At 40.4% G+C, this 10,613-nt stretch overlaps 1 pseudogene; it reads right to left on the reverse strand.

The window, feature by feature from the left end:
* Window positions 1–8,748: 8,748 nt before the first annotated feature.
* Window positions 8,749–10,393, reverse strand: LOC138170611 (cell division cycle protein 20 homolog pseudogene; annotated as a pseudogene).
* Window positions 10,394–10,613: the final 220 nt, after the last annotated feature.

Consider the following 10,613-nt stretch of genomic DNA (forward strand, 5'->3'; position numbering starts at 1 on the left):
ATTTGTGATCTGTTGTGACCTCTTAAGGGATCATATCCAGTACTTGGATTACTGTATGGAAAGGTCTAATTGGTTTGGTGATTTTTTTTTTGCATGTCTGAGAAACTTTAATTTCTAAAATGATGCATAGCAATGGGCACATATATAACAAAATATCAAGCACTAGAAAAGTTATTATTATCTCCATAACTCATTGTCAGCCTTCTGGAGAGGGAAGATTAATCCTCCTGTCCTGCTTGACCTCCACAGAGTGGTGTCATGTAATGAGTTCTAGACTTGGAATCAGGAAAGAAGTCACTGTGAGTATCACTCAGTGAGCTATATGACCACCAGCAAGTCACTTAACTTTTCCAATCCCTTTAGTGTATCTTTAAAATGGAAATAGTAATTCCTGCAAAATCTACTGCAAATGTTGGTGAAGTAATATATAAAGTATTTTGTAAATCTTAAAATCCCATAGACAAATCAATTATTATTATTTTTAATTTTCTCTTCAAATATCTGCAATTCGGACTTTTTGCTACCCTCAACCCTCAACTAGCTAGTTTCACTATTTTCCAGCCTTTAAGACATTATTTATTCTATGAAATCTTCTCAAGAGAGAAAAACAAGTACTCCCAGGAGCTGGTAGAAGTTTGTCTATCACGCCATAATGACAACAAAAATGGGGAGCTTATGTCTACAACATCCATATATTATTCTCTCTTTAATATGCATCATTCTTCATAGAAAAAAAAGATTGAGAGGTGCAAACCTACAGCTTGTTCTTTCCTGTGTGGCCATGCTTTCTTAGAGAATGGATTGTTCAGAGGTTGAAGTATCAAATTAAAAAATTTCCTTTGAGCAGGCCTAGATCCAAAAAAGGTTTTTATTAAAAAAAAAATCCCTCTACAATTTACTTCAGAAACCCTATCTGTCCAAGTTTTATAGTGAAGGTTTGAGAGGCTCATGTTATGTGGAAGTTAGAGATACTTATATACATATGTGTGTGTGTGTGTGTGTGTGTGTATTTGAGGGCAGTTGCTTAGTCCCCTTAGTGTTGTTTTTCTTTCTTCACAGATGTTCAACATGTGGCCCTCCCATTCCAAACACTTCCCATGGCACCACAAAATGTATTGCTTTATAAAATACTTAAGGGTGAAAGGTGCTAATGTAATTATTTTTATATTAAACTGCAAGCTGTTAGTATATAAATAACTATAAAATGCTAAAATGAGAACCAAAAACAAACCCATCTGGGAAGAAATAACAGTAACCGAACATCTTTCCTAATTATAGAAAAGCCATTTTCAATTTTGTTTTTATAGCTTGGTAGACAAGGAAAGTTTTTATTTTTTTTTAAATCTGTATTGGCAGTAACATCTGGAGATTTAGCACTGAGAATGTATTTGAAGACTTTTCAAGCAATTAAGGGAAAACTTTAAGTCCCCTAGTGTGATTCTCTCTTTTAATTTAATTCAGTGTAAAGGCTATTGAAAAATGGGGCTAGAGATAGGGGCCATGATATCATTAATACAGGAAATATCTTCCAACACAAAAGTTAAGTGATTTGTCTAGGATCACTGAACTGCTATGAATCAGGGCTGACTTGAACTCAGGTCTTCATGATGGGTTAGTACTCAATTCATTATGTCATTCTTCCTGAGAAATAGTAGGTGAATGTGAGAAATTGGTTGAAAACTTGTGACTGATAACCCCATAGACTTGTACAACTTCATATTGAAAATCTTTCTTTTTTCAACTGATAGTTGAAAGAAGATGGGGAAATGGCTGCTGGATGGATGATAGGGTAAATGATTTTGTCTGAATGACCAATGGAGGTGGCCTGAGAGGGAAAGAACAAAGTAGCAAACTGAAGATTCCTGTCTCTGTCTTTTCTTTTGGCTATAGTTTCTGTAATATTCAAAATTGGATTAATTCTGTCTAGTGGGTACTCGGCATACTATTTCCCCAAATTTTAGCTGAAGAAAGTTATTTCATTTAAGGACAGGAGGCTATACTATAATCGACATCAGAAGAAGTTTAGATGAGTTAAAGTGGAATGTTGACCAATAGATTAAAGTCCAGTTTCTGAACAGATCCATGGCAAATGTGAATAGAGTACCTAAAGTCCTACCCTTTGGACTCCAAACCCTCTTGTGATGCCATCATATAAGGATTCTCCGTTTTGGAGGATCCTATATGTGCAGTGAATATGTTCATGAGAAGAAGTTTCTGAGAACATTCTCAGCACGTAGGATAGATTAAATGCATGATATATATATATATATGTATATATATAGGCATGATAAATGTGATCCAGTAATGCACCATGAGGGACAACTAGGTGGTGCAGTAGAGAGCCAGGCCTCCAATCAGAAGGACCCAAGTTCAAGCCTAAAACACTAGCTGTGTGACCTTGTTTGCCTTAATCAAGTCACTTGATCCTGTTTGCCTTAGTTTCCTCATCTATAAAACGAGCTAGAGAAGGAAATGGCAGCATCTTTGCCAAGAAAACCCCAAAATGGGGCTATGAAGAGTCAGACATGACTGAAACAATTGAACATTGACAAAATGCACCATGAGGCAGAGATATACCAGGTGTGTCAAAACCCAGCATCACCTAGACCTGGGGTGAGGAACCTGTGACCCCCAGGCCACATAGATTCAGTCAAAGGCTTGCACTTAAGGACCTAGACAGCCATGTGTGGCCTCTAGGCTGCCATTTCCCCACCTCTGACCTAGACCATTATCACCCTTTAGGGGTAGTCTAAGACCCTGTGTCTGAGAGCCTTAGGCAAAACAGTCCTCTCTCCTAGTCTGGATCACTAGATCTTGCTTCTAGGATGCCTAGAAGCCATAATCCAAAAGAGTAAATTCTATGGAGATGGATCTGCCATCTCTGCTACCACTACCACCAACTGCTATTAAAAGACTGATAAGCCCTAGAGCACTGGGAATATTCCCATGTCCCCTGGCTCAGTTTCCAGCCCAGAACCTCTATCCCCAGTCAACAGAGGAGCAACACAACAAGTACCCTTCATGCCCTTAGTAACCATAGCTACTGAAAGTCCAGAGAAGAAAGTTCTTGTCACTTAAATCCTTGGCTCTGTCAATGGTTCAATCTCAGTAATAGATATGGTTTTATAAATGGAAATGACATTAAAGAAAATGCATTACCATCTGCCTTGCTGCTGAATTCTAAGGACCTCTGGGCCTTTCTATTTGACTTGCCGCTAAAATTTCCTCTCTGTGCGGTCTTCTCCATTTGAATGTAAACTTCCAGAGAACCAGTTTTTCTGTCTGTCTCTCTAGACTTTAGCACAGTACTTGGCACATAGTAAACACTTAATAAATGCTTTTTCACTCATTTGATCCAATTTGCAAGTATATGATTTGTTCATCTGCTTTGTAGATTATTGGTAGCAGCAGAGTCTCTTCCTTGGCATCATTCACCTCAGGTTCTATAGCTATCACTTATTGCAGGGCAAAATAAAGGGAATAGGACTGGGCATTGACGAGTGATCCAGCAAAGTCTCTTGACTATTGTAATGCCAAGTAAAGACAACATTTAAAGGTTCAAAATACCAGCATAGCCACTCTCCATTTTATTCAGTGACAAATTAAGAACAGAGAAAATCAAAATACAGCATAATTCAAAATAGAGCATTCGCCAAGTATAATTCAAAAGTTTCCCACCCCTGGATCACAACTGAATTACAGTTATCATCAGTTGATGCCAAGCACCTTCTCAAAAGGGGCAGTAGAGAGCACAAAGGCCATCTACCCCAGAGTTACAGTAAGATTAAGATATCATCACAGCATTTAATACCCAAAGAGAGGTTTTTCCTTCATCTTGACCCAAGGCAAGTTCTCAGCAATCTCTATTCCAGGGGAGACCAAACTTAACAAAGCAACAAGATACATTGCCAGTGTCCTCATTAATTCATTCTCTGCCTGCAGAACAGTCCTAGGAACCCTGAAAACATTAGCAAGACCCTCTTCCAGGATTTCTGTAAATATACAACAAGAAAATCCTTCTTCAGGGCTTCTGAACCAACAGCAAGGTTCCAGGACCTCTGCAACAACAGCACTGGCCTTCACCAGTGGACAAATCTGGCAAAACAACATCAAAACAGACAAAGTACCAGCATCACAGCCATGTCTCCTCAGTCCTTGGCAGTTCCAGGTGGCAGCTCTCAAAAGACCTGGGCAACTCGAACTGGCCCTCAGCAATCCACTCTCTCTCTCTCTCTGCCTCCACGATGCTGCTTCCAAAAAAATTCTTCTGCCTCTCTTCGTCTGCTTGTGTCTCTCCAAATCCACTGCACCAGCTCCTCCAAGTTCAGCCCTCTCTTTTCACGTCAACAAGTCCATCCCACAAGTGAGATTCACAAGCTCTGGGTTTTAACACTCAACCCGAAAATCAAGCCAATACAGGAGGATCTTTAAATTCCATTACTATTACAACTATGAGTTTGAAAATGACATAGACTGTGATTCTTCACTAAAATGTCAATGGAATCCCTCAGTCTCAGAGTTGGAAGGGAACTGGGAAACTGTCCAATTCAACTATACCTTACCAAGAATTCATTCTACAAAGGATTAATAATAACATCTCACTGATCAACTATGAAAGACTTGGCTCTTCTCAGCAATAAAATAATCCAAGACAATTCCAAGAGACTCATGATGGAAAATACTACCCACATACAGAGAAAGAAGTATGGAGTCTCAATGCAAATCAAAGCATGCTATTTTCATTTTTTTTATTTTTCTTTCTCATGGTTTTTTTCCCCTTTTGTTTTGATTCTTCTTTCACAATATGGCTACTATGGAAATATGTTTAATATGATTGTATATGTATAATCTATATCATATCATTACTGTCTTGGGGAGGGACAAGGGAGAGGGGAGGGGAGGGAGAGGGATGGAGAAAAATTTGGCACTGAAAATCTTATAAAAATTAATGTTGAAAACTATCTTTACATTAATTGGAAAAAATAAAATGCTATTAAGTGGAAAAATAAACAAAAATAATAACATCTTACATAAGTATGATGACATTTCTTAGGGAAGGTTATATACTTTTTATCCTAAAAATTATAAGATAGTATATGAATGACATACCTTAATGTTCACATTTGTCTCAAGTCTTGATTGGTTGATGAAACTCAAATCTGGTATTCCCCAACCAATTTCACCGACATAGAAATGTTTCTGTCTTGCTGTAAAACTCCTATTGGGGGCAGGTCTCCATAAGTAATCAAGCTCACTGGTTGCTCCTAATATTGGACGCTTTTCCCCAATGTATTTAGTATTAGCAGGAAGTTTTGATTTATAATCTTTTGCACCATCTGCGCCTGAGGAGGAGAGGGAGAGAGAGAGAGAACTTCAAATGTCAGTTGATAATTTGGCTAATTTTATATTGGTCAAGCTGTTTCTGTTCTCTTGAATGGTGATATGAGTGCCTGGAGACTAACTACTTGAACTTCAAACACAGCTTTTCAGTGTTCATACACTTAAACTTACTAGCTCAGAAAGCCCAAGGATTCTCCCTCACCTATTCCAGTTGTTGGTGATTCAATGCTTCATGCATCAAATTATAAGGAATTAGTTCTAGAGATGAAAAACAGGAAATGATATGGAACATACTGAAAAAAAAAGACAAAAACAAAAATTTTCTCAAATATATTAGGACCACATAGTTATGTTGCCCATTTGTTATTTTTTAAATAACTTTTATTTTTAACATTCTTTTCTTTTTAAATGTTGAGTTCCAGATTCTCTCCCTCATTCCCACTCCTCCCCCCACCCACTGAGGAGGCAAAGAATATGATATCAATTATACATGTGAAATCCAGAAAAACATATTTCCATATTACCATATAACAAAAAAAGAAGAAAGAAAAAAGTGATAAAATTATACTTTAACTTTTATTCAGAGCCTATCAGATCCCTCTCTAGAAATGAAAAGCATTTTTTTCCATCATCAGTCCTTTGGAATTGTCTTAGATAACTGTATTGATTGAAGTGGCCAAGTCTTCTACAGTTGATCATCATTATAATATTGTTATTGTGCACAATGATCTGGTTCTGCTCACATCATTCTGCATCAGTTCACACAGGTCTTTCCATGTATTTCTAACAACATCCACCTCCATCATTTCTTATAGCATAACAGAATTCCATCACAATCATAAACCATAACTTGTTCAGCTATGCCCTAACTAATGAACATCTCCTCAGTTTCCAATTCTTTGCCACCACAAAAGGAGCTGTTAAAAATAATTTTGTACATATAGGTCCTTTCCCTTTTTTCTTTGATGTCTTTGGGGTACAGATCTTGTAGTGGTATTTCTGGGATAAAAGTTATGTAAAGTTTAATAACCCTTTGGGCATAGTTCCAAATTGTTCTCTAGAATGGTTGGACCAGTTCAAACCTCCACCAATGGTGCAATAGTGTATATATTTTTCCGCATCCCTCCAGCATTTGTCATTATCCTTTTTTATCATGTTAGGCAATCTTCTGGGTGTGAGGTGGTACCTCAATTGTCCTAATTTAAATTTTTCTAATTATTAGTGATTTAGAGCATTTTTTTTTGTATGACTATTGGTATCTTTGATTTTTTATTCTGAAAATTGCCTCTTTGTATGCTTTTATAATTTGGAGTATGACACTTATTTTTATAAATTTGTTTCAGTTCCCTTTATTTCTTTTTTTTAAGCAATTGGGGTTAAGTAACTTGCCCAAGGTTACACAGCCAGTTTTTTTTGTGTGGTTGTTAAGTATCTGAGGCCAGAACCAATCCCTGGTCCTCCCAACTCTGGGGCCACTCTTACTCACTGTGCCACCTAGCCACCCCTTCAATTCCCTTTATATTTGAAAAATGAGGCCCTCATCAGAGAAACTTGCTGTAAAAATTTCCACTAGTTTCTGGCTTTGTTTCTAATTTGGATGAATTAGTTTTGTTTGTGCAAAATCAGTGCAATTTTTAAAATAATATTTTTCTAATTATATATACAATTTTTTCAGCACTCATTTTTACAAGATTTTGAATTCCAAGTTTTTCTTCCTCTCTCCCCTCCCCTCTTCCTAAAATGATAAACAATAGGGGTGGCTAGAAGTGACAAAGTATAAGCCCTTCTTTACATTTCATTTAGGACTTTAACACAGGCTTATCTCTATTATCTGCCACTTTGGTACCTTATCAACTAGACTGAGGAGTGGAGTGCAGTAGACAGAATCAGTAGATCAAGGGTATTCTGATCAACTTCTCTTCCCATTACCTCACTTCCCATTCCTCCCCAATATGTTATAGTCCTTTGAATCTTACCTCATAACAAAGAAAACCAGTTATATTTGTATTGATGTACAAATCAACAGCCCTGTATATATGTAGTACTGTGCACCCATTCCCCTATCTCTCTACCAGCACACAAAAAAATGCTTTGTCACCTGTTCTCTGCCACTAACATTGTTCCTAGCTTCTGATATGCATTTGGCCGTTTTAAGGTTATGGTTTTTTTGTTTGTTTGTTTATGAGCAATTGGGGTTAAGTAACTTGCTCAAGGTTACACAGCCAGGTGTTTCTGGGTGGGTGCTAAGTGTCTGATCCCGGATTCTATCCCCAGGTCATCCCAACACAGGGGGGCCGGTGCTCTTACTCGCTGTGCTACCTGGCTGCCCCTAGTGTTATGTTTGTTAATATTATTATAGTTACAGTGAATATTATTCTCCTGATTCTGCCTTTATATTTAGTGTTCCCATGCTTTTCTGAATTCTTCATCTTTCCAATTTATTATATCACAATGATATTCTACTACATTCCTATGTAAACATTCTTTTGTATTTTTCCACTTACTGGTTTGCATGAAGGATACTTGGAGCTTTGTGTGTTTATGCTTGTTAGCTATGTTAAAATAACAATTCCTCAATTTTTTATTTTTTAAAAAAGAAAGTTAATGGTAGATAGGACCCAAAATGGGAAAAGTACTTGGTCATTTGGGAAACCAAGCTAGAATAAGGGAAGAACTTTTAAAAAAGATCATTTAAATAAGGTTTTTTTTTTAAATCTAAATCTTCATAATCTAGAGAAAATGAATTTTAAAATAGAATAGATGAACATGCCAGAGATGTTGTGAGTGTAGTGTAAGGTTTAAAAATAGACGGTGTCATAACTAACTCAGACCTAAGAACTAAAACACAGAAAGAAATTAAATACCAAATCACGTTAAGAGTTTGAAGCAAAGGGGCAGCTAGGTGGTACAGTGAGTAAAGCACCAGCCTCAGAGTCAGGAGGACTGGAGTTCGGTTCTGGCCTCAGACACTTAACAACTACACACACACAAAAAAAAACTAGCTGTGTAACCGTGGGCAAGTTACTTAACCCCAATTGCCCTCCCAAAAAAAAGAAAAAGAGTTTGAAGCAAAAAAGGAAGATCTGATGTTCCCCTACCAAAATTTGGTAGGGGATATGGTCCTTACCTAAAAAACTGTGGCTACAAACCTTAGAGTCATGATCCAAGCTTCTGGTTCTGGTACCTTTGGCCTATGCCTAGCCCTATGCAATATACTTTCTATTCTTTCCTCTTATCAATGAAGCTAGACAAGAATTTGTAGTAAGTTTAAAATATGCAAAAAAAGAAAGAAATCACATCCCCCCAAAAGCCCCATTTCCTACTAAAAGATTGAAAATTGATGTATCCTATAAACAAACATGGGATTTAGAAAATATTAAAAGTGAGATGGATATGTCATTCTCATCATTTTTTTTTTCAGGGGGACAGATGTCTTTATTAGAAAAATAAAACCCAGTGGGCAGGAAGGGAGCTGGGGCCGGCCTTAGCGGATGCCCCGGTGGATGAGGCTGCTCTTGGCTGCACTCGCCTTCTCGCGCTCCCGCCGTTGCGCAGGGTCCAGCTCGAAGCAGCGCCACAAGCGCAGGGTTTCATCAGCAGCAGCTGAGGCTACAGTGCAGCCGTCAGGGCTCATGGTCAGGCTCAGGACCCGGGCCGTGTGACCTTTGAGCTCAGCCACCTTGGCCATGCTCGGGTACTTCCAGATGACCAGCTGGTTCTGGGCAAAGCCATGGCCAGAGATGAGTTCTTTATAGTGTGGGGACCAGAGGATGGCACACACCTGGGACTGGGCATCCACCGTACTGAGACATGCTCCTGAGCAAACGTTCCAGATCTGGATGTGCCGGTCACTGGTGCCACCTCCAGTGGCCAGCACATTAGACTGCCACGGACACCACGCCACAGCCTTGACTGCACCCACATGCTGAGTGAAGGTCTGCAAGGGACCCCAGCCCCCGTCACTCGGGGCACTGGGCCACACATTCACCAAGTTGTCATTGCCGCCACTCGCCAGGTATCGGCCATCAGGGGCCCAGCGTAGGCCACACACTTCCTGGCTGTGTCCACTCAGCTTGGCCACGTGGTGCTCAGCCACTCGGACATCATGGTGATGGACGTGGCCAGACCGAGACCCACTAGAAAGGATGTAGCTGTTCCAGGCAGGGCACCCACACATGCTGTGTGGCTGCTCATGTTTCGAAGCCTCTTCTGCTGCTGGACATCCCACAACTGAACCTCTGCACTGCTGGTGCCCACGGCCAGGTAGTTTCCCTCCTTGATCCAGGCCACGGAGGACACGTAGTCCCCTGGGCGCTCTGTCTGCAGCAGCTGGAGGATCTCCCCTGAGCCTGTGTTCCACAGGTACACAGACATGCCCAGAGCCACAGCCAGCACATTGCCACAGCTCCAGTCCATGAGGTTCAGGTAGTAGTCATTTCGAATTTCAGGGGCATCTAGGATGCGGTCAGGGAGGGAGGGGATAAAGCGGCAGGTCTTCTTCCTGCTGGAACCTGGGGTGACCTTCTGACTGTACAGCACCCGAAGGCTGTTCTGATAGCCCTCGGGGGCATTCTGGGGCTTCCCACTGAGCCGGAGGATCTTGGCTTCTTCCACATCAAAACCATTTAGATTCAAGGACCAGGCTTTCTGTTGCTCCTTTCTGGTGGGGGTGTGGTTGACTGGCTGATTCTCCTTGCTCAGCAGAAAGCTAGCCACCTCCATCTGGGATGTGCTTTGATGGGGGATGTAGCGATCCCCGCCTGCCTTACTGGGGGTGCTTTGTGTCTTGGGACCAGATTTGCCAGGAGTCCGGCCTGGCGTTCTTCCGGAGCTGTGCGATCGGTTGGCCGTGCGCATTGGGGAGGGGGGGGGCCCAGGGGTTTCCTTGGCTTTGCGCTGCCAACGAGCAGGAGGTGCGTTGACAATAGATGTGTCCAGCTGGAGCAGGGAGTGCAGATCATTCTCGAATACAAACTGTGCCATGGTGCCGGATCTCCTCCAGGTCTCGCCTCGCCCTCTGCCGCCTCTACCTCCTCCACTGCCCGCGCAGCCTCATCATTCTTTCTAAGCAAAATTTAGGTGGTATAGTCATAGCTTCCAAATCACTTTGTTTCCAGATAATGAATTAAGGCTACGAATCTCACATGAGAAATAAATGATGATGTTAATGATATGTGTCTGTAGCACCAACACAATATTCACAGTGTTGACAGCCACTGTAAATATGCCAGCATAGTACTCAATCACAAAATATAACAGACTCTTCATATAAA

Source organism: Petaurus breviceps, unplaced genomic scaffold, assembly GCF_028583685.1.
Source record: "Petaurus breviceps papuanus isolate PSGF00001 unplaced genomic scaffold, PetGlider_PUasm1.0 126, whole genome shotgun sequence".
Lineage (NCBI taxonomy): Eukaryota > Metazoa > Chordata > Mammalia > Diprotodontia > Petauridae > Petaurus > Petaurus breviceps.